We start from the raw sequence: 25,762 nt of genomic DNA, 5'->3' as shown, positions 1-25,762 counted from the left end.
AGCCCAATAGAATCTCTGGTGGAGCCCTTCGTCTTAATATTCAGCGGCTGGCTTGCTGTAAAAGATCTTTATATCTATTATTATTGTTAAGCGCTGCATTCAGTTGGGAAAATCGATCGTTTGAACAATTCGTTCATTTTACGACAGATTTAGAATTTCAGATGTGTCCGAAGCCTTTTTGGACGATTTTATAAAATCTCGGTGATTGCAGGCTCTCTTCGTCACAACTGAAACTTCCCCACTACTTACAGGGCCAAGACAATCATCAATGATTCAGACAGAGAACTCATTCGTCATTCACTCTAGAATAAAAGGGTCACAAACCTTATTTCTGAGGAAAATTATATATTCAATCCATCTTCATTACATGTTCCGTTTTCTGTTGATTCCAAGTCTTACTTAATTTGCGTTTACAGTTTTTCTCTCTCTTCAAATAACCCGCTAGTGGCACAAACGTTAATAGCTCGCTCTAGCGAGAAGAAGAGCAAATATGTCTCTTTTAGCAACCCGACAATCTTCCAACAGATACTTCCGAAGCTGTCCCAGTTATCCGTCTATAATAACCCTGGAGAATACATATATGTATCTCTGTTATTCCAAAGAATAAACGTACTAGAAAAATACCTTGGCGTCGACGAGCTGTCGGCGCATATATTACTAGAAAATCCGATCAGATACTTTTCAAAAGTGAATAAATGTGGATGATTTGATTGACCATTATTAATTATTGCGTGGTAGAGGGTAATTTTCCGTGGGGAGATTACACTCTGAAGAGCGAAATGAAATAGAGTGAGCACTTAAGGACTGTGGTAGGTGAATGGTCGACTTCGTTATTTCCTCTCCTGTTTCAAACTTTTCGTCTCACTGTAGCACTTGCAACCTACATCCTCAGTTATTTTCCAGATGTATCTCAATCTCTGTCTTCCCCACAGTTTTAACCCTCTCAGTTCCTTTTGTACCATGGAAGTTATTCCTTAATGCCTTAACAGATGTCCTATCGCATTATTCCTCCTTCTTGGCAGTGGTTTCCCAGTATTTCTTTCCTCGACGATTCTGCGGACAACCTCCTCGTTCCTTACCTTGTCAATCCACCTAATTTTCAACATTCTTCTGTAGCACCACATCTCAAATGCTTCTATTCTCTTCTGTTTCGGTTTTCCACAGTCCATGTCTCACTGCCGTACAATGCTGTGCTCCATATATACATTCTCAGAAATTTGTTCCTCAAATTAAGCAATATGTTTGATACTAGCAGAGTTGTCTTGGCCAAGAACGCCCTTTTCGCCAGTGCTAGTCTGTTTTTCATGTCCTCCTTGATGCTCTTCAGTCTTGCTTTCATTATCAACCGCAAAGTCAGAACTGCCTCTCTGGTGCCTTTACCTTCCCTAAATCCAAACTGATCAACACCGAACAGATCCTCAGTTTTCCTTTCCATTCTTCTGTATATTGTTGTAGTTATCAGCTTCGATGTATGAGCTGTTAAGCTGACTGTGTCATAGTTCTCGCACTTGTCGGCTCTTGCAGTCTTGAGACTAGTGTGAATGATGTTTTTCCGGAACTGTTTATGGTATATCGCAGGTCTTATACATTCTACACGTGAATAATAGTTTTGTTGCCTCTTACTTCAATGATTTTAGAAATTCTGATGGACTGTTATCTATCCCTTCTCCCTTATTATGTTTGAAGCCTTACAAAGCTCTTCTAAATTCTAATACGAGATCCCCTATCTCTTGCCGGCCGGAGCGGCCGTGAGGTTCTAGGCGCTACAGTCTGGAGCCGAGCGACCGCTAATCATGCCTCGGGCATGGATGTGTGTGGTGTCCTTAGGTTAGTTAGGTTTCATTAGTTCTAAGTTGTAGGTGACTGATGACCTCAGAAGTTAAGTCGCATTGTGCTCAGAGCCATTTTGAACCCTATCTCTTTCTTATCGATTCCTGTTTTTTCTTTTATCATATCATCAGATAAGTCCTCCCTACAGAGGCCCTCAGTGTACGTTTTCCAGCTATCCGCTCTGCGGTTAACCGTAAATATTCCATTGCAATCGTAATGTTACAGCCCTTGCTTTTAATTTCACCGACGCCTGTTTTGATTTTTCTGTATGCTGAGTCAGTCCTTCCGACAATTGTTTCTTCCTCGGTTCCATCTCGTTTTTAATGTAGCAATTTCGCCTTAGCTTCGTTGCATCCCTCTTTATTTCGTCAATAACAGACTTTTATTTTTATATTCCCAAATTTCCCTGAACATTTTTGTACTTCCTTCTTTCGTCTATCAACTGAAGTATTTCTTCTATTATCTGGTTTCTTCGCAGTTGCCTTCCTTGTACCTAAGTTTTGCTCTCCATTTTCCGCGATTGCCCTTTTTGGAGACGTCCACTCATCTTCAACCGAACTGCCTACTGAGTTATTCGTTATCGCCATGTCTATAGCGTCAGAGATCTTCAAGCGTATCTCTTCATTCTTTAGAACTTCCATATCCGACTTCTTTGCGCACTGATTCTTCCTGACCAGTCTCTTCAACTTCAGCCTGATCTTCATCACTACTAAATTATGATCGGAGTCTGTATCTGTCCTCGGTACGTCTTACAATCAAATATCTGATTTCAGAATCTCCGCCATGTAATCTAATTGAAATCGTCCTGTATCTCTGCCCTTTTCCAACTATATCTCCACCTCTTGTGATTCTTGAACAGAGTATTCGCAATTACCATCTGAAATTTATTTTAGAGCTCAAGTAGTCTTTCTTCTCTCTCGTTCCTGATACCAAGCCCGTACTCTCCCGAAACCCTGTCTTCAACTCCTTCCCATTGCCTATTATTTTTTTGATTGCCTTTTACGAACTGAATTATCCTTTCTGTATTGACATATAATTTCTCTGATGATGATGATGATGATGTTTGGTTTGTGGGGCGCACAACTGCGCAGTCATCAGCGCCCATACAATGTCCCAATTTTTACACAGTCCAGTTTTTACTCAGTCCAATCTAATGACCGTCACGAATGATGATGATGATGAAATGATGACAACACAAACACCCAGTCCTCGGGCAAAGAAAATCCCCAACCTGGTAGCGAATCGAAGCCGGTATCCCACGATCCAGAGGCAGCAACACTGGCCACTAGACCACATATGATTTCTCTGTCTCTTCATCTTCTGCTTGCGACTTCGATATGTACATCTGAAGTATTGTTGTCGGTGTTGGCTTGTAGTTGATTCTGATGAAAACAATCCTATCACTGAACTGTTCTCAGTAACTCACTCTCTGTTCATAATAAATCTTTCTCCTTTTATATCTCTTTTGATGTTGTTGATATTACCTTTATCTCGTCTGACGAGAAATTCGTGGATGCTTTCAATTTCACGTTACTGACGCACGCTTTATCTAGATTGAGCCTTAGAATTTCCCTTTTCAGATTTTCTAGCTTCCATACCACGTTCAAACTGCTGACATTCCACGCCGCGACTCGCAGAAAGTTATCCTTTTGTTGGTTGTTCAACCTTTTTCTCATGGTCACCTCCCCCTTGGCAGTGCCCTCTCGGAGATACGGAGAGGCATAATCCGGAATATTTTGCCAATGGAGAAACCGTTACACGTGTAACAAGTCTGTAATTGTAAATAATTGTTTCTCCTAGGACAGCTTACAGGAAAACAAGGTATCATTCGTTTTGACGAAAACATAAAAGCGGCTGATGATAAATTGTGAAAAATTGGAAACCAACAACGGTACCTTTTGAATAAAGTAGTACAAAACTAATTTGTGTCTGGTTGCTGTACACCATCAACAGTTTATTTCATATCACAGTCACGATCTCCAACCATGTCTTTATCTGAAAAAATTGCACTGCCTGATATTTTTGAAGGTTTTTTCAGATGCTTCTTTATTACAGGTAACTCAGTCGTCTGCAAAAGAAGTCGGTGATTGTCGCATTAACATTGTCTGCGAGATCATTAATGCACCACATGAACAGCAAGGATTCCAGTACGATACCCTGGGGCGTATCTCAAGTTAATGCTACGTCTGTCGATGAATCTTCACCTAAGATAACTTGCTGCGTCCTATAAGCCTTAGTGTGGTACTGAGTCAAATGCACTGAGTAGATCAAGAAATACTACGTCTACGTGAATGCCTTTACCTACTGCTTTCAGGATGTCAAGTGTGGAAAGCACGTGTTGGTTTTCGCATGACACATCTTTAGGGTATTCGTAGTGGCTGGCGTGAAGAATGCAATTCTTTTCGACATACCTCATTATGTTCGAGCTCAGAAAACGTTATGAGGTGCTACAAGAAGTGGATGGCAATGGTAATGTACGATACTGTTGTGGAGGATTTCTGGTACCTTTGTTGTAGACGGGTCTTACCTACGCTTTCATCCAGGACGTAGTTTTTGTTCAAGGGATCTACGGTCTTTTTTTTTGGTCATCAGTCTACTGACTGGTTTGATGCGGCCCGCCACGAATTTCTTTCCTGTGCTAACCTCTTCATCACAGAGTAGCACTTGCAACCTATGTCCTCAATTATTTGCTTGACGTATTTCAATCTCTGTCTTCCTCTACAGTTTTTGCCCTCTACAGCTCCCTCTAGTACCATGGAAGTCATTCCCTCATGTCTTAGCAGATGTCCTATCATTCTGTCCCTTCTCCTTATCAGTGTTTTCCACATATTCCTTTCCTCTCCGATTCTGCGTAGAACCTCCTCATTCCTTACCTTATCAGTCCACCTAATTTTCAACATTCGTCTATAGCACCACATCTCAAATGCTTCGATTCTCTTCTGTTCCGGTTTTCCCACAGTCCATGTTTCACTACCATACAATGCTGCACTCCAGACGTACGTCCTCAGAGATTTTTTCCTCAAATTAAGACCGGTATTTGATATCAGTAGACTTCTCTTGGCCAGAAATGCTTTTTTTGCCATAGCGAGTCTGCTTTTGATGTCCTCCTTGCTCCGTCCGTCATTGGTTATTTTACTGCCTAGGTAGCAGAATTCCTTAACTTCACTGACTTCATGGCCATCAATCCTTCGTCGTTCTCCGATTTACTCTCAAACCATACCGTGTACTCATTAGACCGTTCATTCCGTTCAGCAGATCATTTAATTCTTCTTCACTTTCACTCGGGATAGCAATGTCATCTACGTTTTATTATAGTTAAAATAGGTGCTATTTTATGATTCGAATTATTTATGAGATGACACTGCAGTGCACCCAGACGGGTTTTAATGAAGCTTAAATTTGTACAACAACTGATATGCACGCGTAGCATTCTCTTATTGCTTCAGACAGTGTCTTGTCTCCGTTTCCAACCTCTGCACTGCAGGCTGCCACAGTTGACATAAAAAGAGACTAGAAGAGCCGCGTCAACTAAGGAATCTGGCAGCAGTAATTAAGGCGGACAACAGCCAGTAAAAATCCTAATGCCGCGTGCACGCAAAAGGAATGCTGGCCTTAAATGCTTAATAATTAATGTACATTAGAGAACGAAGCTAAAGGAGCCGGTAATATAATGACGGGTCTTCTCTCACATACGCTTGTAACTTGGCGCGGATGGGTTTCCTGCGTAATTAGGTGCCAGCTTGCCCTCCACGGATTCCTTCCGTGGGACATTGACCGAGCGTCTCAACCGGACGTTACTGAGACAAATGATAAATTTAATATTCTCGAGAGACGAAACAGGAGCCTGTGATTTACAAATATGTTGAGAATGCAGAATAACACGTTGTTAACTGATCATAATGGGTATTTGTGGGTCAAATCAGTGTTTCTAAATTGCACGACAGCAGCTAGGCACATGCCGTGTCTTGACTTCCGGAAAGCATTCATTACTGATTTGCACTGTCACTTTGTAGACAAAATACGACCTTACAGAGTATGGATAGAGATTTGTGACTGGATTCAGAACTTCTTGTCAGATATTACGCCAGATATAATTCTTAACGGAACGAGATCGACATACAGGAAAGTATTAAGTTGGCACATAAATTCGCAGTTTTTTGTTTTTTGTTTTGTTTTGCATGTTGGTATTCCGATTGCTACGGATTTATTTATCGACTGTCATTTTTATTTTTAGTTCACTGTTGCTGTCTGAGTTTACAGATTGTCAGTCTGTCTTTTGTCATTTGGAGATAGTGAGTTGTGCTGTGGACGCTAGAAAATGGAGTGCCAAGTGGAGAAATCGGACATTTCTGAAGTGCTCTTATCCTTGATTGTCCGCATCTCGTGGTCTTGCGGTAGGGTTCTCGCTTCCCGCGCACGGGGTCCCGGGTTCGATTCCCGGCGAGGTCAGGGATTTTCCCTCCCTCGAGATGACAGGGTGTTGTTGTGTTGTCTTCATCATCATCATTCATCCCCATTAAGGACGAAGGAAGGCATTGGCAAACGACCTCCGCTAGGATCTTGCCTAGTCGGCGGTGCGGGTTTCCCGCATCGCTCCCTACGCACCTCGGAGTATGGGACATCATCATCATCATGTCCTTCATTTCAATAGAGGCGTGATAACAGCGGAGGCAGCCAGAAACGTTTGCGCCGTGTAGTGGGATAACGTCAATCGATAGAGCACTGCAAGAAAATGGTTTTATCGTTTTGAGGAGGATCGTTTTGACATTAGCGACTCTCCATGTTCAAGAAGAGCTTAGGGGTTTGATGAAGATCGTTTAAACCCATTAATCCACAATTATCTCCGTCAGTGTACTCGGCAACTGGCAGATGTGACGAATGATCATTCGATCATAATGTGACATTTGCATGCAACGGGGAAGGTTCAAAAATCGGGTGTGTGGGTACCGCATGCTCTAAGCCAAAATCAGCGGGTGGCCATGTGCGCATCTCAGCTTGCACGTCATCAGTTCGCTCGTGAACAACACCGATCTGTATCGTAACTGGTGACGAGAAATGCTGTCTTCATGCTAACATAACGAAAAGAAAGGAATGGTTGAGTCCAAACAAGTAGCAACTCCCTGTAGAAAAAGAATGTTATGCACGTTGTGGAACAGCGACGGCGTGGAGGTACCCAGCGAGGGGCAGGAGGGGGGGGGGGGGGGGCAGCTGCCGCTCCCCCATAAGATATTCGCAGTTTTTCACTAGTTTACTGTTTTATTTAATAAGAAATGCTGCATGTTTTCTCGGATTGTACAAGCGCATTCTTAAATTTAAAATGTTTATTAAAAGCAGTTTTTTACTGGTTTACTGTTTTATTTAATAAGAAGTGCTGTATGTTGTCTCGAGTTCTTGTTTCCTGAGACTAGTATGACCTTCCTCCCCTAGTTCAGATCCTGGGTACGTCCTTGAGTGACGGTGTAGTGTAATAAGAATTGCTTCCCCGAGGTACAGCTATCACTGCTTGCATTTACTGTCAACGACTGAGACGTCTTGCAAACGCAGTCCAAGAACAATGTCCAGGAATACTGCGTGAAGTGATTCTACTCCATCATAACGCTCGGCCACATTCTGCTGGACTGCCAAAAAACACTGTACAGTTGTTGGGTGGGGAACTCATTCTGCACCCACCTTATTCACTTCATATTGCACCATCAGATTTTCACGTTTTCCTCTCTGTATCGAACAACATTCAAGGAACTTGCTTTAGGGATAAAAATGAGCTCCGAACATGATCCGACGAGTTCTTCACCTCAAAATTACGTGATTTCTAAAGTCGCGGAATGGAGAAGTTACGCCAGCATTGGAAGACTATTATATATATATAGAAGGAAAATATATCCCCCCCCATGAACCATGGACCTTGCCGTTGGTGGGGAGGCTTGCGTGCCTCAGCGATACAGATAGCCGTACCGTAGGTGCAACCACAACGGAGGGGTATCTGTTGAGAGGCCACACAAACGTGTGGTTCCTGAAGAGGGGCAGCAGCCTTTTCAGTAGTTGCAAGGGCAACAGTCTGGATGATTGACTGATCTGGCCTTGTAACAATAACCAAAACGGCCATGCTGTGCTGGTACTGCGAACGGCTGAAAGCAAGGGGAAACTACAGCCGTAATTTTTCCCGAGGGCATGCAGCTTTACTGTATGATTACATGATGATGGCGTCCTCTTGGGTAAAATATTCCGGAGGTAAAATAGTCCCCCATTCGGATCTCCGGGCGGGGACTACTCAAGATGTTGTCGTTATCAGGAGAAAGAAAACTGGCGTTCTATGGATCGGAGCGTGGAATGTCAGATCCCTTAATCGGGCAGGTAGGTTAGAAAATTTAAAAAGGGAAATGGATAGGTTGAAGTTAGATATAGTGGGAATTAGTGAAGTTCGGTGGCAGGAGGAACAAGACTTTTGGTCAGGTGATTACAGGGTTATAAATACAAAATCAAATAGGGGTAATGCAGGAGTAGGTTTAATAATGAATAGGAAAATAGGAATGCGGGTAAGCTACTACAAACAGCATAGTGAACGCATTATTGTGGCCAAGATAGATACGAAGCCCACACCTACTACAGTAGTACAAGTTTATATGCCAACTAGCTCTGCAGATGACGAAGAAATTGAAGAAATGTATGATGAAATAAAAGAAATTATTCAGATTGTGAAGGGAGACGAAAATTTAATAGTCATGGGTGACTGGAATTCGAGTGTAGGAAAAGGGAGAGAAGGAAACATAGTAGGTGAATATGGATTGGGGGACAGAAATGAAAGAGGAAGCCGCCTTGTAGAATTTTGCACAGAGCACAACATAATCATAGCTAACACTTGGTTTAAGAATCATGAAAGAAGGTTGTATACATGGAAGAACCCTGGAGATACTAAAAGGTATCAGATAGATTATATAATGGTAAGACAGAGATTTAGGAACCAGGTTTTAAATTGTAAGACATTTCCAGGGGCAGATGTGGACTCTGACCACAATCTATTGGTTATGACCTGTAGATTAAAACTGAAGAAACTGCAAAAAGGTGGGAATTTAAGGAGATGGGACCTGGATAAACTAAAAGAACCAGAGGTTGTACAGAGATTCAGGGAGAGCATAAGGGAGCAATTGACAGGAATGGGGGAATTAAATACAGTAGAAGAAGAATGGGTAGCTTTGAGGGATGAAGTAGTGACAGCAGCAGAGGATCAAGTAGGTAAAAAGACGAGGGCTAGTAGAAATCCTTGGGTAACAGAAGAAATATTGAATTTAATTGATGAAAGGAGAAAATATAAAAATGCAGTAAGTGAAACAGGCAAAAAGGAATACAAACGTCTCAAAAATGAGATCGACAGGAAGAGCAAAATGGCTAAGCAGGGATGGCTAGAGGACAAATGTAAGGATGTAGAGGCCTATATCACTAGGGGTAAGATAGATACCGCCTACAGGAAAATTAAAGAGACCTTTGGAGATAAGAGAACGACTTGTATGAATATCAAGAGCTCAGATGGAAACCCAGTTCTGAGCAAAGAAGGGAAAGCAGAAAGGTGGAAGGAGTATATAGAGGGTCTATACAAGGGCGATGTACTTGAGGACAATATTATGGAAATGGAAGAGGATGTAGATGAAGATGAAAGGGGAGATACGATACTGCGTGAAGAGTTTGACAGAGCAATGAAAGATCTGAGTCGAAACAAGGCCCCCGGAGTAGACAATATTCCATTGGAACTACTGACGGCCGTGGGAGAGCCAGTCCTGACAAAACTCTACCATCTGGTGAGCAAGATGTATGAAACAGGCGAAATACCCTCAGACTTCAAGAAGAATATAATAATTCCAATCCCAAAGAAAGCAGGTGTTGACAGATGTGAAAATTACCGAACTATCAGCTTAATAAGTCACAGCTGCAAAATACTAACACGAATTCTTTACAGACGAATGGAAAAACTAGTAGAAGCCAACCTCGGGGAAGATCAGTTTGGATTCCGTAGAAACACTGGAACACGTGAGGCAATACTGACCTTACGACTTATCTTAGAAGAAAGATTAAGGAAAGGCAAACCTACGTTTCTAGCATTTGTAGACTTAGAGAAAGCTTTTGACAATGTTGACTGGAATACTCTCTTTCAAATTCTAAAGGTGGCAGGGGTAAAATACAGGGAGCGAAAGGCTATTTACAATTTGTACAGAAACCAGATGGCAGTTATAAGAGTCGAGGGGCATGAAAGGGAAGCAGTGGTTGGGAAGGGAGTAAGACAGGGTTGTAGCCTCTCCCCGATGTTGTTCAATCTGTATATTGAGCAAGCAGTAAAGGAAACAAAAGAAAAATTCGGAGTAGGTATTAAAATTCATGGAGAAGAAATAAAAACTTTGAGGTTCGCTGATGATATTGTAATTCTGTCAGAGACAGCAAAGGACTTGGAAGAGCAGTTGAATGGAATGGACAGTGTCTTGAAAGGAGGATATAAGATGAACATCAACAAAAGCAAAACAAGGATAATGGAATGTAGTCTAATTAAGTCGGGTGATGCTGAGGGAATTAGATTAGGAAATGAGGCACTTAAAGTAGTAAAGGAGTTTTGCTATTTGGGGAGCAAAATAACTGATGATGGTCGAAGTAGAGAGGATATAAAATGTAGGCTGGCAATGGCAAGGAAAGCGTTTCTGAAGAAGAGAAATTTGTTAACATCCAGTATTGATTTAAGTGTCAGGAAGTCATTTCTGAAAGTATTAGTATGGAGTGTAGCCATGTATGGAAGTGAAACATGGACGATAAATAGTTTGGATAAGAAGAGAATAGAAGCTTTCGAAATGTGGTGCTACAGAAGAATGCTGAAGATTAGATGGGTAGATCACATAACTAATGAGGAAGTATTGAATAGGATTGGGGAGAAGAGAAGTTTGTGGCACAACTTGACCAGAAGAAGGGATCGGTTGGTAGGACATGTTCTGAGGCATCAAGGGATCACCAATTTAGTATTGGAGGGCAGCGTGGAGGGTAAAAATCGTAGAGGGAGACCAAGAGATGAATACACTAAGCAGATTCAGAAGGATGTAGGTTGCAGTAGGTACTGGGAGATGAAAAAGCTTGCACAGGATAGAGTAGCATGGAGAGCTGCATCAAATCAGTCTCAGGACTGAAGACCACAACAACAACAAGGAAAATATATCATTGATGATTAAAGTCTTTCTTAAGCGTATCTTTTGTGTTTATTAATCTTATGGAAAACGCCACGAACTTATGTACCAACCCAATAACTTCGGGCCAGCCGGTGTGGCCGTGCTGTTCTAGGCGCTTCAGTCTGGAACGGCGTGACCGCTACGGTCGCAGGTTCGAATCCTGCCTCGGGCATGGATGTGTGTGATGTCCTTAGGTTAGTTAGGTTTAAGTAGTTCTAAGTTCTAGGGGACTGATGACCACAGATGTTAAGTCCCATAGTACTCGGACCCATTTTTTGAACCAATAACTTCCGAAGTATCCTAAGGTAGTGTTATAGAGGTCGTTACTGTTCACAAAATAGAGAGCGATCTGTAACTCCTCTGGGAGACATTCAGAGGTGATAGTAGGACGAATGCAAGAAAAAATATCTAATAAATATGGGCTATCTAAAGATCTATCAGCATACATTCATCTGCCATACTGTCATTCATATCTCTTTCACTGCAAGCTCTTTGATTTCCATATTTTGAGATGAGATAATATGGACCAAAACAAGAAAAAAATACAGTAAAAATGAGCTCTAAAATGCACACCTTAAGAATTATGGGCACTTCTTCAGCAGAACAGATGTGTGTTACAGTATCGAAGGTGAACAAGTTCTCATACCTCTTAAGGTACGCACTTTAGAGTGCATGTTTACTAGTGTTCAGTTTCTTGTTTCGGCCCGTACTACCACCTCTTTTTCGGTGGATTTCTGGTTCACCCTGTATAAAAATGGTGTAATGGATGACGCCGAAGGTTCTGGTGCTCGCGGACACTGCTGCTGTCTATTGGACGGTTGCAAGCCCAGAAGACTGAAGCGAGAAGCAGGAAGATTTGCAGAAGATCGATAAATGGTGCCGGCACTGGAAATTGAACCTCAACGTGTATAAATGTAATGTGTTGCCCTTTAATAGCCGTAAAAGATCCATTACACACTGTCCAGGCACTTTAATGTGACCACCTCTCAAAAGCCCGAATAACTACCTTTTGCAGCGCGAGACGTGCAAGAATCGAGTCACTGAGGTTCTGGATAATACCGAAAGAGATGTGGAGCCATGCCGACACCAGTTCTGTGGCCAGGTGGGCTAGATTTCTCTGTTAAGGATCAAAGAAGCGATCTGCCCGATGGAGGTGCTCCCACGGATTCGCGATTGGGTTTACATCCTGGGAGTTTGGTGGCCAGGGGTGCTGTTCGAACCACGGAAATACACTGCGTGCTGTGTGACACGTTGCACTGTCCTGGTAGGTGCCAACGTGCCGAGGAAAAACAAAAACGTGTTTGGGTGGACATGGTCTCCGGGGATAGGTGCATGCTTCTGTTGATCGATTGTGGCTTCCAGAATAAGGAGATCACCCAGAGAATGCTACGAAACATTCTGACAATTGTTGCAGGCTGTTTGCTCTCAGACGTGTCACGCCGTACACAACAATGCCAATCTGTCCTATGGAGCATGAAACTTGATTCATCTGTAAAGGACACCACTCAGTTGCGGTACTGGCGTGCAGATTCCAACCTTCGTCGCCTATGAACACACTCAGTGTGGGTGTGTGAACCAGCCAACTGTTGCCGAGGCCTGTAGGCAACAACATTCGCTGAACGGCCGTTGAGGAGACACCGTTGGTAGCCCCTTAGTATTTTCTCGTCCAACTCTTTTCATTGTTCGGAGTAATCCATTTGCTAGAGGCTACATGGTATCATTCTAGTTGGCTGCTGATCCATTGTTAGTGATTTGGAGGCACCTTATAGACGCTACATATTTTCAGAAGAAAATAGTCAAAAATGGTTCAAATGGCTCTGAGCGCTGTGGGACTCAACATCTTAGGTCATAAGTCCCCTAGAACTTAGAACTACTTAAACCTAACTAACCTAAGGACACCACACACACTCATGCCCGAGGCAGGATTCGAATCTGCGACCGTAGCAGTCTTGCAGTTCCGGACTGCAGCGCCAGAACCGCTAGACCACCGCGGCCGGCTGAAAATAGTCACATAAGTGTCAGAATTATTGCACTATGTGTTTGACGTCTTACTCCTGTCATTTGTTGACTGTAGAGAAAAGTGAAGAAGGGTTTGACTAAGTTCTACCTTATGGAAGGTAACACAGCACAAGAAAGAAATCTGACTCTTCTTTTAGGAATACCTGACAAGAACCAAGTTACCTCCATTCCTTCGGTGGCACAAATGGGGCTTCTAGTAACATACAGTGCCAACCCGTACTTCTAAAGCTAGTACATTGCTTGATAACTGCTAAGAAGCGACTGCCACTTGCCACGGAAGAACAGACAAATACTATGAAACACCCGAGCAGTGATAGTAAAAGAAACTGTAGAGGGACATGTTAATTCCAGCGAAGCTTTTGCATTCGGCAGTTCATGCAGTACGTTGTTTGTTGTGGAACCGATATTGCATGAACGCCTCGAAGTCGGTAAAAGAGTCACTACTGTGGTCACAGCAATGGGCAGGTCCGAGAGTGTAACCTCGCGATTGAAAAAGACCACCGCAGGTAGAAATGTTGTGTAAAATCATACCTGTGGTCTAGATGGACCACCACAGTGCATGAGGATCGATTCCTAGCCCTTGTAGAGAAAAGGATGAGGCACCTTACTCCTAGGCAGATCGCTGCAGACCTTGCAGCTGCTACTGGTTCACTTGTCTCTGTCAGGACTATCTCAAAGCGACTGAATCAGGCTGGTTCACCTGTCTCTGTCAGGACTATCTCAAAGCGACTGAATCAGGCTGGTTCACCTGTCTCTGTCAGGACTATCTCAAAGCGACTGAATCAGGCTGGTTCACCTGTCTCTGTCAGGACTATCTCAAAGCGACTGAATCAGGCTGGTTCATCTGTCTCTGTCAGGACTATCTCAAAGCGACTGAATCAGGCTGGTTCATCTGTCTCTGTCAGGACTATCTCAAAGCGACTGAATCAGGCTGGTTCATCTGTCTCTGTCAGGACTATCTCAAAGCGACTGAATCAGGCTGGTTCACCTGTCTCTGTCAGGACTATCTCAAAGCGACTGAATCAGGCTGGTTCATCTGTCTCTGTCAGGACTATCTCAAAGCGACTGAATCAGGCTGGTTCATCTGTCTCTGTCAGGACTATCTCAAAGCGACTGAATCAGGCTGGTTCATCTGTCTCTGTCAGGACTATCTCAAAGCGACTGAATCAGGCTGGTTCATCTGTCTCTGTCAGGACTATCTCAAAGCGACTGAATCAGGCTGGTTCACCTGTCTCTGTCAGGACTATCTCAAAGCGACTGAATCAGGCTGGTTCACCTGTCTCTGTCAGGACTATCTCAAAGCGACTGAATCAGGCTGGTTCATCTGTCTCTGTCAGGACTATCTCAAAGCGACTGAATCAGGCTGGTTCATCTGTCTCTGTCAGGACTATCTCAAAGCGACTGAATCAGGCTGGTTCACCTGTCTCTGTCAGGACTATCTCAAAGCGACTGAATCAGGCTGGTTTGTATGCTCGGACGCTTGTTAAATACTTAACTTCAACGACGCCATCGTCGATAAAGAATTCGTTGGTGAGCTGGTGCGCTGCTGGCGCCAGTCTCCATCGATTGTCATCCCGATCGTTGTGAGTCGATTTTCGATACCTGCTTGTCTTCTTCGCATCTTTGGCGGATGGCTATTTAACTCATGGAGGTAAGAATAAGGGAAGATGGCGCTAAGTATCCCAGCCGTACTACGTTTTGAAGCCATGGGGGCGTGGCTCGCTGCCATGACACTGACCAAAACATTGCCAGTGTGCTATAGCGCTGCGTGCATTACAGTCGCTAATTGCACCATATACGCATGTAACGTCATCAGGTTGGTTGTTTCAAAGTTTTTGTTTAAAATAAAACCTCGTAAAGGCGAAATTCCACGTTCCTTCTGATTAAAAATAGTTTTTAATGTAATATTACGAACAGCTAGCCTTCAATGTAAACGATACAATTTTTTTAATTCAGTAATAAACGTGTATCACAAACTAAATAATAGAAACTGAAAACTAAGTTAGCTATACCCTACCTCCAAAGCCCCATAAATACATCTTGTTTGTAATACGTACTGGGACATTTCAGTTACGTTACACTACTGGGAAACACTGTTCATTACCACCAATATTTACTGAAATATGGTACATAGAATGGCAAATCCACACAGTGTCCTGTTTAGGCCTATACTTCACGCCAGTTAATGTAGTGTTAGCTTTTAATTTGGTACATGATGAAGAGAAAGTGAGTTACTCAACACTTCGATTATCGGCGATACGTACGTATTATACTGAAACGTGAACTTGAAAACTAAGAATTTAATTCTTTGAATTAACTTACCTTTTGCAAATGTTTTGGGTGTGTAGGGAAAACTGATGGTACAGCATTTTCTCGGAGCCTTACTGTTGAACGGGAAGTTCGGTCTATGTCCTCTTCTCGGAAATGCTGAGAACATATAGTGCTCCATTTAGACGCACGCCAATTCTTCCTCCTCACGGCATTCTCCCACAGAGCTTTCCGACTTTCATTTTTAGGAAATCTAAAATCATACAGGAGAAAAACACGCTATAGTACAAGTACCGATGTAGCACACGTTCATTCACAATGAAGTTGTAAAATCACACTTAACGAGACAACTTACACATGAAATGTTATTCCCTTCGATTTCGCATAACAATCAGAACGATTCGTACATCCGAACACTACACAAGTCACCATAATAGCGCAAAATCCTTCCAAAAGCGAGCGACAAGCCTATGCACACAAGCTTACAGCAGCAATGTTTTGGTCGGATTGAGATGGCTACCCTCGGCTTCACATAGCTTCACGGCTGTGACGTCACGGCGTCTCCCTCTATTCTTACCTCCATGATTTAACTGCAGCGCGCACGCTCTGCCGGGGGCTTTGGATATCAGCTGTGTGAGCGACAGTGACGTGTGGCGAGTAGCCGAGTCGGTACGACGAAGGAGCGTGGGCAGCTGCTGCGGCGAGTTTAGCCGTTTGAATGTAGATCCGCTGCCGACGGTGATTGGGTTTCCTTGAGATTTGAAGAACAGATTTCTTTCGCGTCTGTTACATGTTACTCAAAGTGAATGAACTGGAGTCGTCTAATTGTTCCTTGGTGGGTTCTGTTCATGTTAATTGAATACCCGAGTGCACTGAAAACTATCTTGATTGTTTCAGTTACTTGTCACTGTATTTCGTCTGGCCGCCCGATATTTTGACGGCATTTACGGGAGCGCTAGCTACGCACAACAAATAGGCATGAAGCCGTGCTTAATGCGCACCTAGAGGTCATACCAAGTAGTGTGTAAGTCTGTGCCTGGCGTTCGAGAGCGGGCCGAAATAATTTTCCCTATTTCCTTTTTCTATGCTATTATTTTACTTGTTTGTTCTAGAGAATTGGCTAATCAAATTTTAAGAGCCGTTACTGGGCAAGTGGTCGCGTAGGTTAGCTCTGCTTGGGTTCATTTGGTGCCGTGTATAATTAAAGGTTTATTTATAACCAGTTGGGCAGATATGTTTTGTGTATCTGATGCACCAGAATGTTGAATGTTGTCTGCCGCTGATGTGTTTATGTTTCAGATAACTGGCAGTGGTCGACGCGAGCAAACTCCGATCGGGGTATCACGGTGGAAGAGGGAAATTTAAGGACCTGGATCGGTGTCTATGGTTAAATTGTTAGTATCCTGCAATTCCCTCTTTATGTTGGAGTGTTGTGGTTTTCCAGAAGCTTAATTGTAGCTCAAAGTTGAGTATAGTTCTACTTCACCTTCTGGTCCGTGAATCTTCTGTATCTGTTAGAACCATTCGGCCTGCTCGCGTCCAGCACTGATTTTCAACGTAAAATTAAAACGGCCCCATTTTAAGACTATTTAATATGCTATTACTACATTCTGGGGATGAAATGTATATGAACCTCGTACCTGTAAGTAGTACTAAAGAGAAGCCTAGTTGAGTGTATTAATCTGATAGTACTTTTAATTTGTTAGAATTGCTTAAGAACAGTCCAGGGAAGATGTCTTAGTTGTTGGAAGTAGTTTTGGAATGTGATATGAGTTATGTGAAAGCCAGTTTCTATGTAAGTCATGAAACATGTTTAAAACTTTTGTGTGATTCAGTTATGTAAGTTAAATTTGATTAATGATGGTTTTATAAACATTGTTTTAATTAGTGAAAATTAGTTGAGTAAATTTTGAAGGATCTGTGTCTATCGGACTTAAATGCATTAATGTTATAATCTGAGTCCTGCTGGTGCTTCGGTAGGGTAGGTGCCTTTTATTGTAATCGTTGTTACTGTTAATTTCATTAAGAGAATGTGTTTGTAATAAAGAAGTATATGGCAACTACACACTGGTTATGTGTTTAATTACGATGTGTCGAAAGGAATAACACATCAGTTGGTATAGGGAACATACTGGTTTGGGTCAGCAACAGTGGTAAAGAGTGATGTTCTCCATCGAATGCCTCTTCACCACGCCAAGTGATTCGTGCCAGTAGCCAGTGTGAAAAGAGAGGGGAACACGTTACACAGCATAGAATGTCCACAAACATCATCAATATGGCCTAGGCGATATGGTGCGGACAGGCATTAAACACAATGGCCGAACACCGCTGCATACGTTTGGCGAGGTACCACTACAGCACGGCAGTATTGCACGGAAATTATTCTCGATGACGTCTGTCCGTTTAGAGATGCAGTAACTCCCGACGTTTGGTTTATGGACGACAATGCCCACCCACACAGGTTCACTGAAGTGTCGGACACACTGGAAAGTAATGATACTGGGCGTATGGAAAAACCTGCGTACTCTCAGGACATAAAACCTGCAGAGCATGCCTGGGATACTCTTGGCAGGCGTGGTTCTCAATGAATACCCCCTCCCCGAACTGTGTAAGAATAGAAAATCGACTTGAGACGAGTGGTATAATATTCCTCAAGGTTTCATCAACAGTTTGGTAGCGAGCATGAACAATAGGTGCTATATGCACTTTAGTGCTCGAGGAGGGCATATTCCTTACTGCGAGTCCGATATCGACCTTTACCTTGGGAGTCTGACCTGTATCGAACATGAACATTATTTATGCCTGCTGTTCTGTTTTTCCATGTGACGTAATCTGTACCATTTTTCGTTACAAATCTCCACCTCTATTACTGTGCTGCGTGTCGTCCATCATTGCCGGTGGTTATTTCTGTCCAACAATGTCTCTCTTCCGTAGCAATTGTCAATCAGTGTAATAAAGCAAGTAATGATTGTTAAAGGCTGTGTAAGAAAATGCTGTAGTTGTCACTCAGATAGTGAAAGACGAGGAGAACTCTTCAGAATAGGTATAAAAGTGCAAAGAAAACGCAAGCCACCATTTTAGATGACATTTACCTTTCAGCTCTAGAACCGTACATTACAGACTTCGGCTAGCAAAGGTCAGAGACGAAGCTGCCATATTTTATGGACAATAAGACATTACGGACTGTAAGACATGTATAAATTTTCAAGCGTTTTTTTAAAATAAGGTTTTTACAATTTTTATTATTAGATTGCAAATTCAGACTAAAGGAAAAATTCTTAGTTTATAAAACGGAACTCTGCTTTAAAATCCCTGAAAATCGTTATCTGAACTTTCTTCTTCTTTTCTAGCTACGAAGAAAAATATTGTACTGTCCGATAGCAAAAATCACTTTAAATTCAAGTTCGCTGGCACCGTAGACTGCATTGACCCATCACATGCGAGACATTGTTTTGCGTTTTATGGTGGGGTGGGAGGGAGACAGTGTTAGCAAGCTTTTGAATTCCCTCAATTCAATGTTCGTCGCATCAGTGAATTGCAGCTGCCATTTGAATCCAATGTTGTCTGACAGAGAAAGGTTTCCCGCGGCATCGAATATATGGCCACTATCAAGAAAAAAATTGGTTCAAATGGCTCTGGGCACTATGGGACTTAACGTCTGAGGTCATCAGTCCCCTAGAACTTAGAACTACTTAAACCTAACTAACCTAAGGACATCACACACATCCATGCCCGACGCAGATTTCGAACCTGCGACGTAGCGGTCTCGCGGTTCCAGACTGAAACGTCTAGAACCGCTCGGCCACACCGTCCGGCCACTGTTAAGACTGGCGGGAATTTTAAATCAAACACTGGAAATCTTTATATTAATTTCGAGTGTAAGACGCACCTAAATCATGTTCTTGTATATATAGTTGGGTGTTCAACTTAAAATGGTTATGGCGAGTGTTAATTTTAATAATGTAATAAATTCTTCTATCAACCAGTGACGATTTTTTGTTTGTAAAATCTTTATTAATCAAGATCGCATGTAGGAAAATGGATAACTAGTTTTCGCATATAGGAAAATGGATAACTAGAGTAGACTGTTTCCGACCATCTTCAGATCTTTAGGATATTGAAATGGAAGGCTAAAAATACCTTTAACGTTGAATGCAATTATTGTCTTTTAATCCTCCATATTGAAATGAAGGACTAAAAATACCTTTAACGTTGAATGCAATTATTGTCTTTTGACCCTCCATATTGAAATGAAGGACTCAAAATACCTTTAACGTTGAATGCAGTTCTTGTCTTTTAACCCTTCGTTTTAATATCTTTAAGATCTGAAGATGATGAAAACGGTCGAAACTGGTTATCTATTTTTCTATATGCGAACTTGGTTACTAAAGATTTTACAGAAACTTAACATTCACCGGAATAACAGATTGCTGTCTCTACACTGACACTATAAATTCTTCTGTTTCGATTTCACACATTTTACGACGTACATGTAAATTAAGTTCCATAATTTCAATAGTTTCATTAACTGAAAACTGCGTAAACGTACGTGAAAATACCTTACACTAATTGTACATACGTATAAAGCGTGACTCACCTAAATCTTACACCGCAAATATTGCAGAAATGGATGTGCAGTTTCCACAGAATGAGTTATTAGCCAATAAACAGATTGTAATAATAATTAGAAAGTGTGTTTTTTGTGCAAACATGCACTTCTTAAATGGATCATTGCCTATTGACATTGTTGTTATTGTTGTGGTCTTCAGTCCTGAGACTGGTTTGATGCAGCTCTCCATGCTACTCTATCCTGTGCAAGCCTCTTCATCTCCCAGTACCTGCTGCAGCCTACATCCTTCTGATTCTGCTTAGTGTATTCATCTCTTGGTCTCCCTCTACGATTTTTACCCTCCATGCTGCCCTCCAGTACTATATTGGTGATCCCTTGATGCCTCAGAACATGTCCTACCAACCGATCCCTTCTTCTAGTCAAGTTGTGCCACAAACTCCTCTTCTCCCCAATTCTATTCAATACCTCTTCATTAGTTATGTGATCCACCCACCTAATCTTCAACATTCTTCTGTAGTACCACATTTCAAAACCTGCTATTCTCTTCTTGTCCAAACTATTTATTGTCCATGTTTCACTTCCATACATGGCTACGCTCCATACAAATACTTTCAGAAACGACTTCCTGACACTTAAATTTATACCCGATGTTAACAAATTTCTCTTCTTCAGAAACGCTTTCCTTCCCATTGCCAGTCTACATTTTATATCCTCTCTACTTCGACCATCGTCAGTTATTTTGCTCCCCAAATAGCAAAACTCATTTACAACTTTAAGTGCCTCATTTCCTAATCTAATTCCCTCAGCATCACCCGACTTAATTCGACTACATTCCATTATCCTCGTTTTCCTTTTGTTGATGTTCATCTTATACCCTCCTTTCAAGAAACTGTCCATTCCGTTCAACTGCTCTTCCAAGTCCTTTGCTGTCTCTGACAGAATTACAGTCATCTGCGAACCTCAAAGTTTTTATTTCTTCTCCATTGATTTTAATACCTATACCGAACTTTTCTTTTGTTTCCCTTACTGCTTGCTCAATATACAGATTGAATAGCATCGGGGAGAGGCTACAACCCTGTCTCACTTCCTTCCCAACCACTGCTTCCCTTTCATGCCCCTCGACTCTTATAACTGCCATCTGGTTTCTGTACAAATTGTCTATTGACATTAACAAGCTAAAAATAAGATAAACTATAATTTCAGTGGTGTTTGTTGCAGATTCTAGTGCAAGTCATTTACGAGATATCATATTTTGAAACTTTCCCACACCGACACTTGTTCGTGCCATCCAGTCTGTGTAATTCCTAGGTACAACGTTATGTGTGCTTACAGTGATTTTTGTGTGTTTCTTAAGTGCACTGCGCCATGTTAGCGTGTGACAGTCGAAGCAGTAGGTCGTGAGTAGATGATGAGATGTACCAATGCAGAAAAAGCCGACATGCTCGTGGCGTATGGAGAGTGTACGAAGAATGGAGTTGGTTCTTCTACGGTGTATTCGGCAAGATATTCTAATAGACGTCACTAATCTCAGCAATTATCTATCATCCTCTTCAACGAGTTACGAGAAAGTGTAGTGTGACAACACTTTCAGTAGTAAGTAGTGTAACATAAGGGAACAAGTGATGACAGAAGACGGGAAAATTAATGTTCTGGATGCTGTTGCAGTTGATCCGCACGTTAACTCCCGTGAAATCACGCAAGGAACTGACATGAGTCAGACAAGTGTCTTACGCATTCTCCATCAACATAAATATCTCTCTACATCAAGAGATGGATGGAAAGATTTATGAGGATCGTGTTAACCTCTCTATACGGACTTTACGACAGGATACTCCAGATGCATCGTGTATCTTGTTTAATTATGAAGCCACATTTACCAATATGGCCAGGTAAACCGACGAGACATGAGTATAGATCTATTGAAAATCCCCGTTGGCTTCTTCAGGTGGAATATTAGCTTCCATGGAATGTAAACGTATGGTGTGGGATAGTCGACCAGGTGCTCATAGGCCTATTTTTCATAGACGGAACACGGAACGCGCTCAAGTATCGCAGCTTCCTAACAGGCCATCTTTCACGGATGCTGAAGATGTTCCTCTGCAGACTAGGAGGATATTGTGATACCAGCATGATGGCTGTCCAGCCCATAGTGTACAAAGTATTACAGCAATTCTTCACGAATTGTTTCCAAATCAATGGATTGGACGCAGAGACCTGTACCTTGGCTGGCCCGTTCCCTGGATTCGACGACTGTAGATTTTTTTTCTGTGGGAAAAGCTGAAAGAAGCTGCCTACGAGGACACACCACCTACACCCGATGATATGCAATGACATATTACTGCAGCCTGCTCGAATATCATCGCTGAAATGCTAGCACGTGTGCAGCAGTCATTCCATACCAGACTGGAAGCCTGTACTGCCGCTACTAGAGGTCGTTTTGAATACGATCTGTGATAGTAGTTGTCTCGTTACTGGTCAAAATCCACATAACTAGTGTATTCATTTGTATTATTCTTTAGTGTGTACTACCGCGAGTAATGTACAATAATAAGATTAAATGATTTATATACAGGGTGAAAAGCCTAACACTTTCTAAAATACGATACCTCGAAAACGACTCGCAATAGAATGCCGCAACAAACACCACTGACATTGTAATTTACCCTACTTATAGTTTGTCTATATCCATTTAAAAATGTGTATGTTTGCACACTTTCTAATAATTATTACAATCAGTTGACAGTCTAACAGTACGAGCCCTTAACTACCAATCCAGTCTGTGAAAAGTAAGTGGACTGATACGAGTGACAGCAGTAGGTTCCTGTAGAATTGGCGAGGGAAGAAATATATGGAAAAATATGACTGGAAGTTGTGACAGCATTAGAAGACATATGCTGAAATATTAGATAACCACGTGCATGGTACTTGATGGAGACGGAAGTAACTGTAGGAAAAGGCTGACATTGGAATATACGGAAGAAATAACCGAGGAAGTTGTGTGTAAATGCTGCGGTGAGGTGAGGAGGTTGGCACAGGAGGGGAAATCGTAGCGGGCCGCATCAAACTAGTCAGCAGACCGATGACAGAAAGGGAAAGAGAGGTGCACAAATGTACGTCACCATCTCTAACATTTCAGGTATGGAAACTGTAATTTATGTACAAAATCTGTAATGTTCCTCAGACATTTCTTAATTAAAAACTCACAGCATATATAAAAAAAATGTTTATGGGCAGTTTTTAGAACCACTAGTAGCTACCGTAATAAACACAGGCGTTATAATTGGCATTGCACTGTAATGTCGTAAAACGAACAGCTCCAAATAAAGCAGAAATGCCAAAGATCTTGTCATACTAATTACGATGTACACCAAACTTCACGTTATTAACTGAAATAGTAGGTGTAACTGTTGTCATTAAAATCCGTCCAAATGATTCAAATGGCTCTAAGCACTATGGGACTTAGCTTCTGAGGTCATCAGTCCCCTAGTCTTAGAACTACTTAAACCTAACTAACCTAAGACATCACATACAACCATGGCCGGGGCAGGATTCGAACCTGCGACCGTAGCAGCATCGCGGTTCCAGACTGACGCGCCTAGAACCGCTCGGTCACAGCGGCCTGCTAAAATCCGTAAAAAAGCATTTTTTGTACTGCGTGTTAGTTGTAAAAAGTGCTGGGTGATACGGATGTTTTGTTGTTAATTAGTGAATCGCCAAACAAAAACACAAGACTAAGCCACTTTCATTTAATAAGTTTTTTATTGTTGTTTTGTATCATGTGACAGAAGCGTCTGACATTCAGCTTCAAGACAACGATGAAAAATTGTTAAATAGAAATTCTGTACTCGAAATTTGTAGTCACGTGAGAGTTACAACGAATTATTGGTTTTCATTGTGTCCGAAATTATCTCAGGAAAAAGAAACTTAACATTTGACATCAATTCCAAAGGCACTGAGCAACTGTTAATGCGAGACAACTCCCTCATCCGAAATAATGGGAAGGATTCGGTAAGCGAACGAGAAATTAAATATGAAACTTGAAAAACACATAAATTCCGTGAGTTCGTCGTTTCGCTGCCTGCGTCTCCGGAATACGACAATTACCGCTCGTTGTGACTACTAAGGCCACTCCTGATTATCGTTGTTCCCAGAGTGGCTTTTTGAAGGCGCAGCGGCGAACACACCAAATGACAGGCCACAGCCTGAGAAACGATAGGGAGGCACATGGGGGGAGCAGATGTTGCGGTGCACAACAGTGATGCAGGCGTGTAGGTATTCTCCTGGGTAATTTGCTGTAAGGGTTCCGTCTAAGTAGCTGTACACTGGCTTCTCTTTAGATATTCCACAATAATTACCGTCACCACCGGTTTACGAGCTGCTTACTTTGCGCAGTATGCGGAATTGTAGTAGATCGCAGACTGCGTTATAAAGTGCTGATCGGTTTAAATTTTTCCAATCGTCCGACAAAATAAATAAATAAATAAATAAAGATATATACTGACGAGAAAATTAAGATTAGGTGTTCCAAGTAACCTGGATTGTCCGATTTTTGAATTTAAAGCCTCGGTGTCCCGGCTACAGCTTTCGTTACGTTCAAATTTCCCCGTTTGTCAGTTTTTTTATTCTTAGCAGCGAGGCTAACAGCTTCGGCTTGGACATACAGTAACTGCAGTTTCACCCCTAACATAGACTACCCCATTTTACCCAGTCCGAGACAGGGATCTTGTTGTCCATCCAATTCGAATTTCTCACGCAAAATGTAGATTCCTCCCTTTTATACGAGTTTTCGAGGACGGAAGAAATCGGAGCATACAGGCAATTTCATATCGCTTAAGTATCTCTACCTGTTACGAAAATCCTGTAGAACCCTGCAGCATAGGGTATATTTCTTCTAATTATTCTCTTATAAGGTAGAAAAACATCTGTTCTTATCAGCTTAATATGTGCTACGTTCTGCATCACAGGACTGAAATATTAAACTCATTTTTGGTGTGTGATGGAATGCTAAGACCATGTTCTACCTCTGTCACAGGATGCTCCCTCACTTTCGAACTCTCTTACAGTAACCATTTGCTTCATCACCTAGGGAGACTTGCAACGCAGCGGCACTTAGGAGTTGTAAATATCAGGTATATACTCTGTATCACTTTATAAATGTAGCTGATTTTATTACGATGCTCATTTGTCCCTGTGTAGTTAAAACTCCGTCCGAACAGGCCTTGCAAAGGCCAACGGCACCGACCCGCCGCCATATCATCCTCAGCCCACAGGCGTCACTGGATGCGGATATGGAGGGGCATGTGGTCAGCACACCGCTCTCTCGGCCATATGTGAAACCGGAGCCGCTGCTTCTCTATCAAGTAGCTCCTCAGTTTGCCTCACAAGGGCTGAGTGCACCCCGCTTGCCAACAGCGCTCGGCGGACCGGATGGTCACCCATCCCAGCGCGACAGTACTTAACTTCGGTGATCTGACGGGAACCGGTGTTATCACTGCGGCAAGTCCGTTGGTCATGTGTAGTTGGGAGACTGAAATTTCGTTAGAAGATTTCGCCGCAACGAAAATATACCTGATTGCTACTCCAATTGGCGAATTGTGGTTCAAATGGTTCAAATGGCTCTGAGCACTATGGGACTCAACTGCTGTGGTCATCAGTCCCCTAGAACCTGGAACTACTTAAACCTAACTAACCTAAGGACATCACACACACTCATGCCCGAGGTAGGATTCGAACCTGCGACCGTAGCAGCAGCGCGGCTCCGGACTGGAGCGCGTAGAACCGCACGGCCACCGCGGCCGGCTGGCGAATTGTGTCCGTGACAGCCTCGCCCACACTTTCACCCGCCAGGTGGCACGACATTGATATCAAATGGAATGACTAA

General features: G+C 42.4%; 1 pseudogene; it reads left to right on the top strand.

Annotated features, from left to right (window-relative positions):
- Nucleotides 1-24,774: 24,774 nt before the first annotated feature.
- On the top strand, nt 24,775-24,947 carry LOC126424142 (U2 spliceosomal RNA; annotated as a pseudogene).
- The last annotated feature ends 815 nt before the right edge of the window (nt 24,948-25,762 follow it).

Source organism: Schistocerca serialis, chromosome 1, assembly GCF_023864345.2.
Source record: "Schistocerca serialis cubense isolate TAMUIC-IGC-003099 chromosome 1, iqSchSeri2.2, whole genome shotgun sequence".
NCBI classification, from domain to species: Eukaryota; Metazoa; Arthropoda; class Insecta; order Orthoptera; family Acrididae; genus Schistocerca; species Schistocerca serialis.
This window is presented reverse-complemented; position numbering and strand designations above follow the sequence as displayed.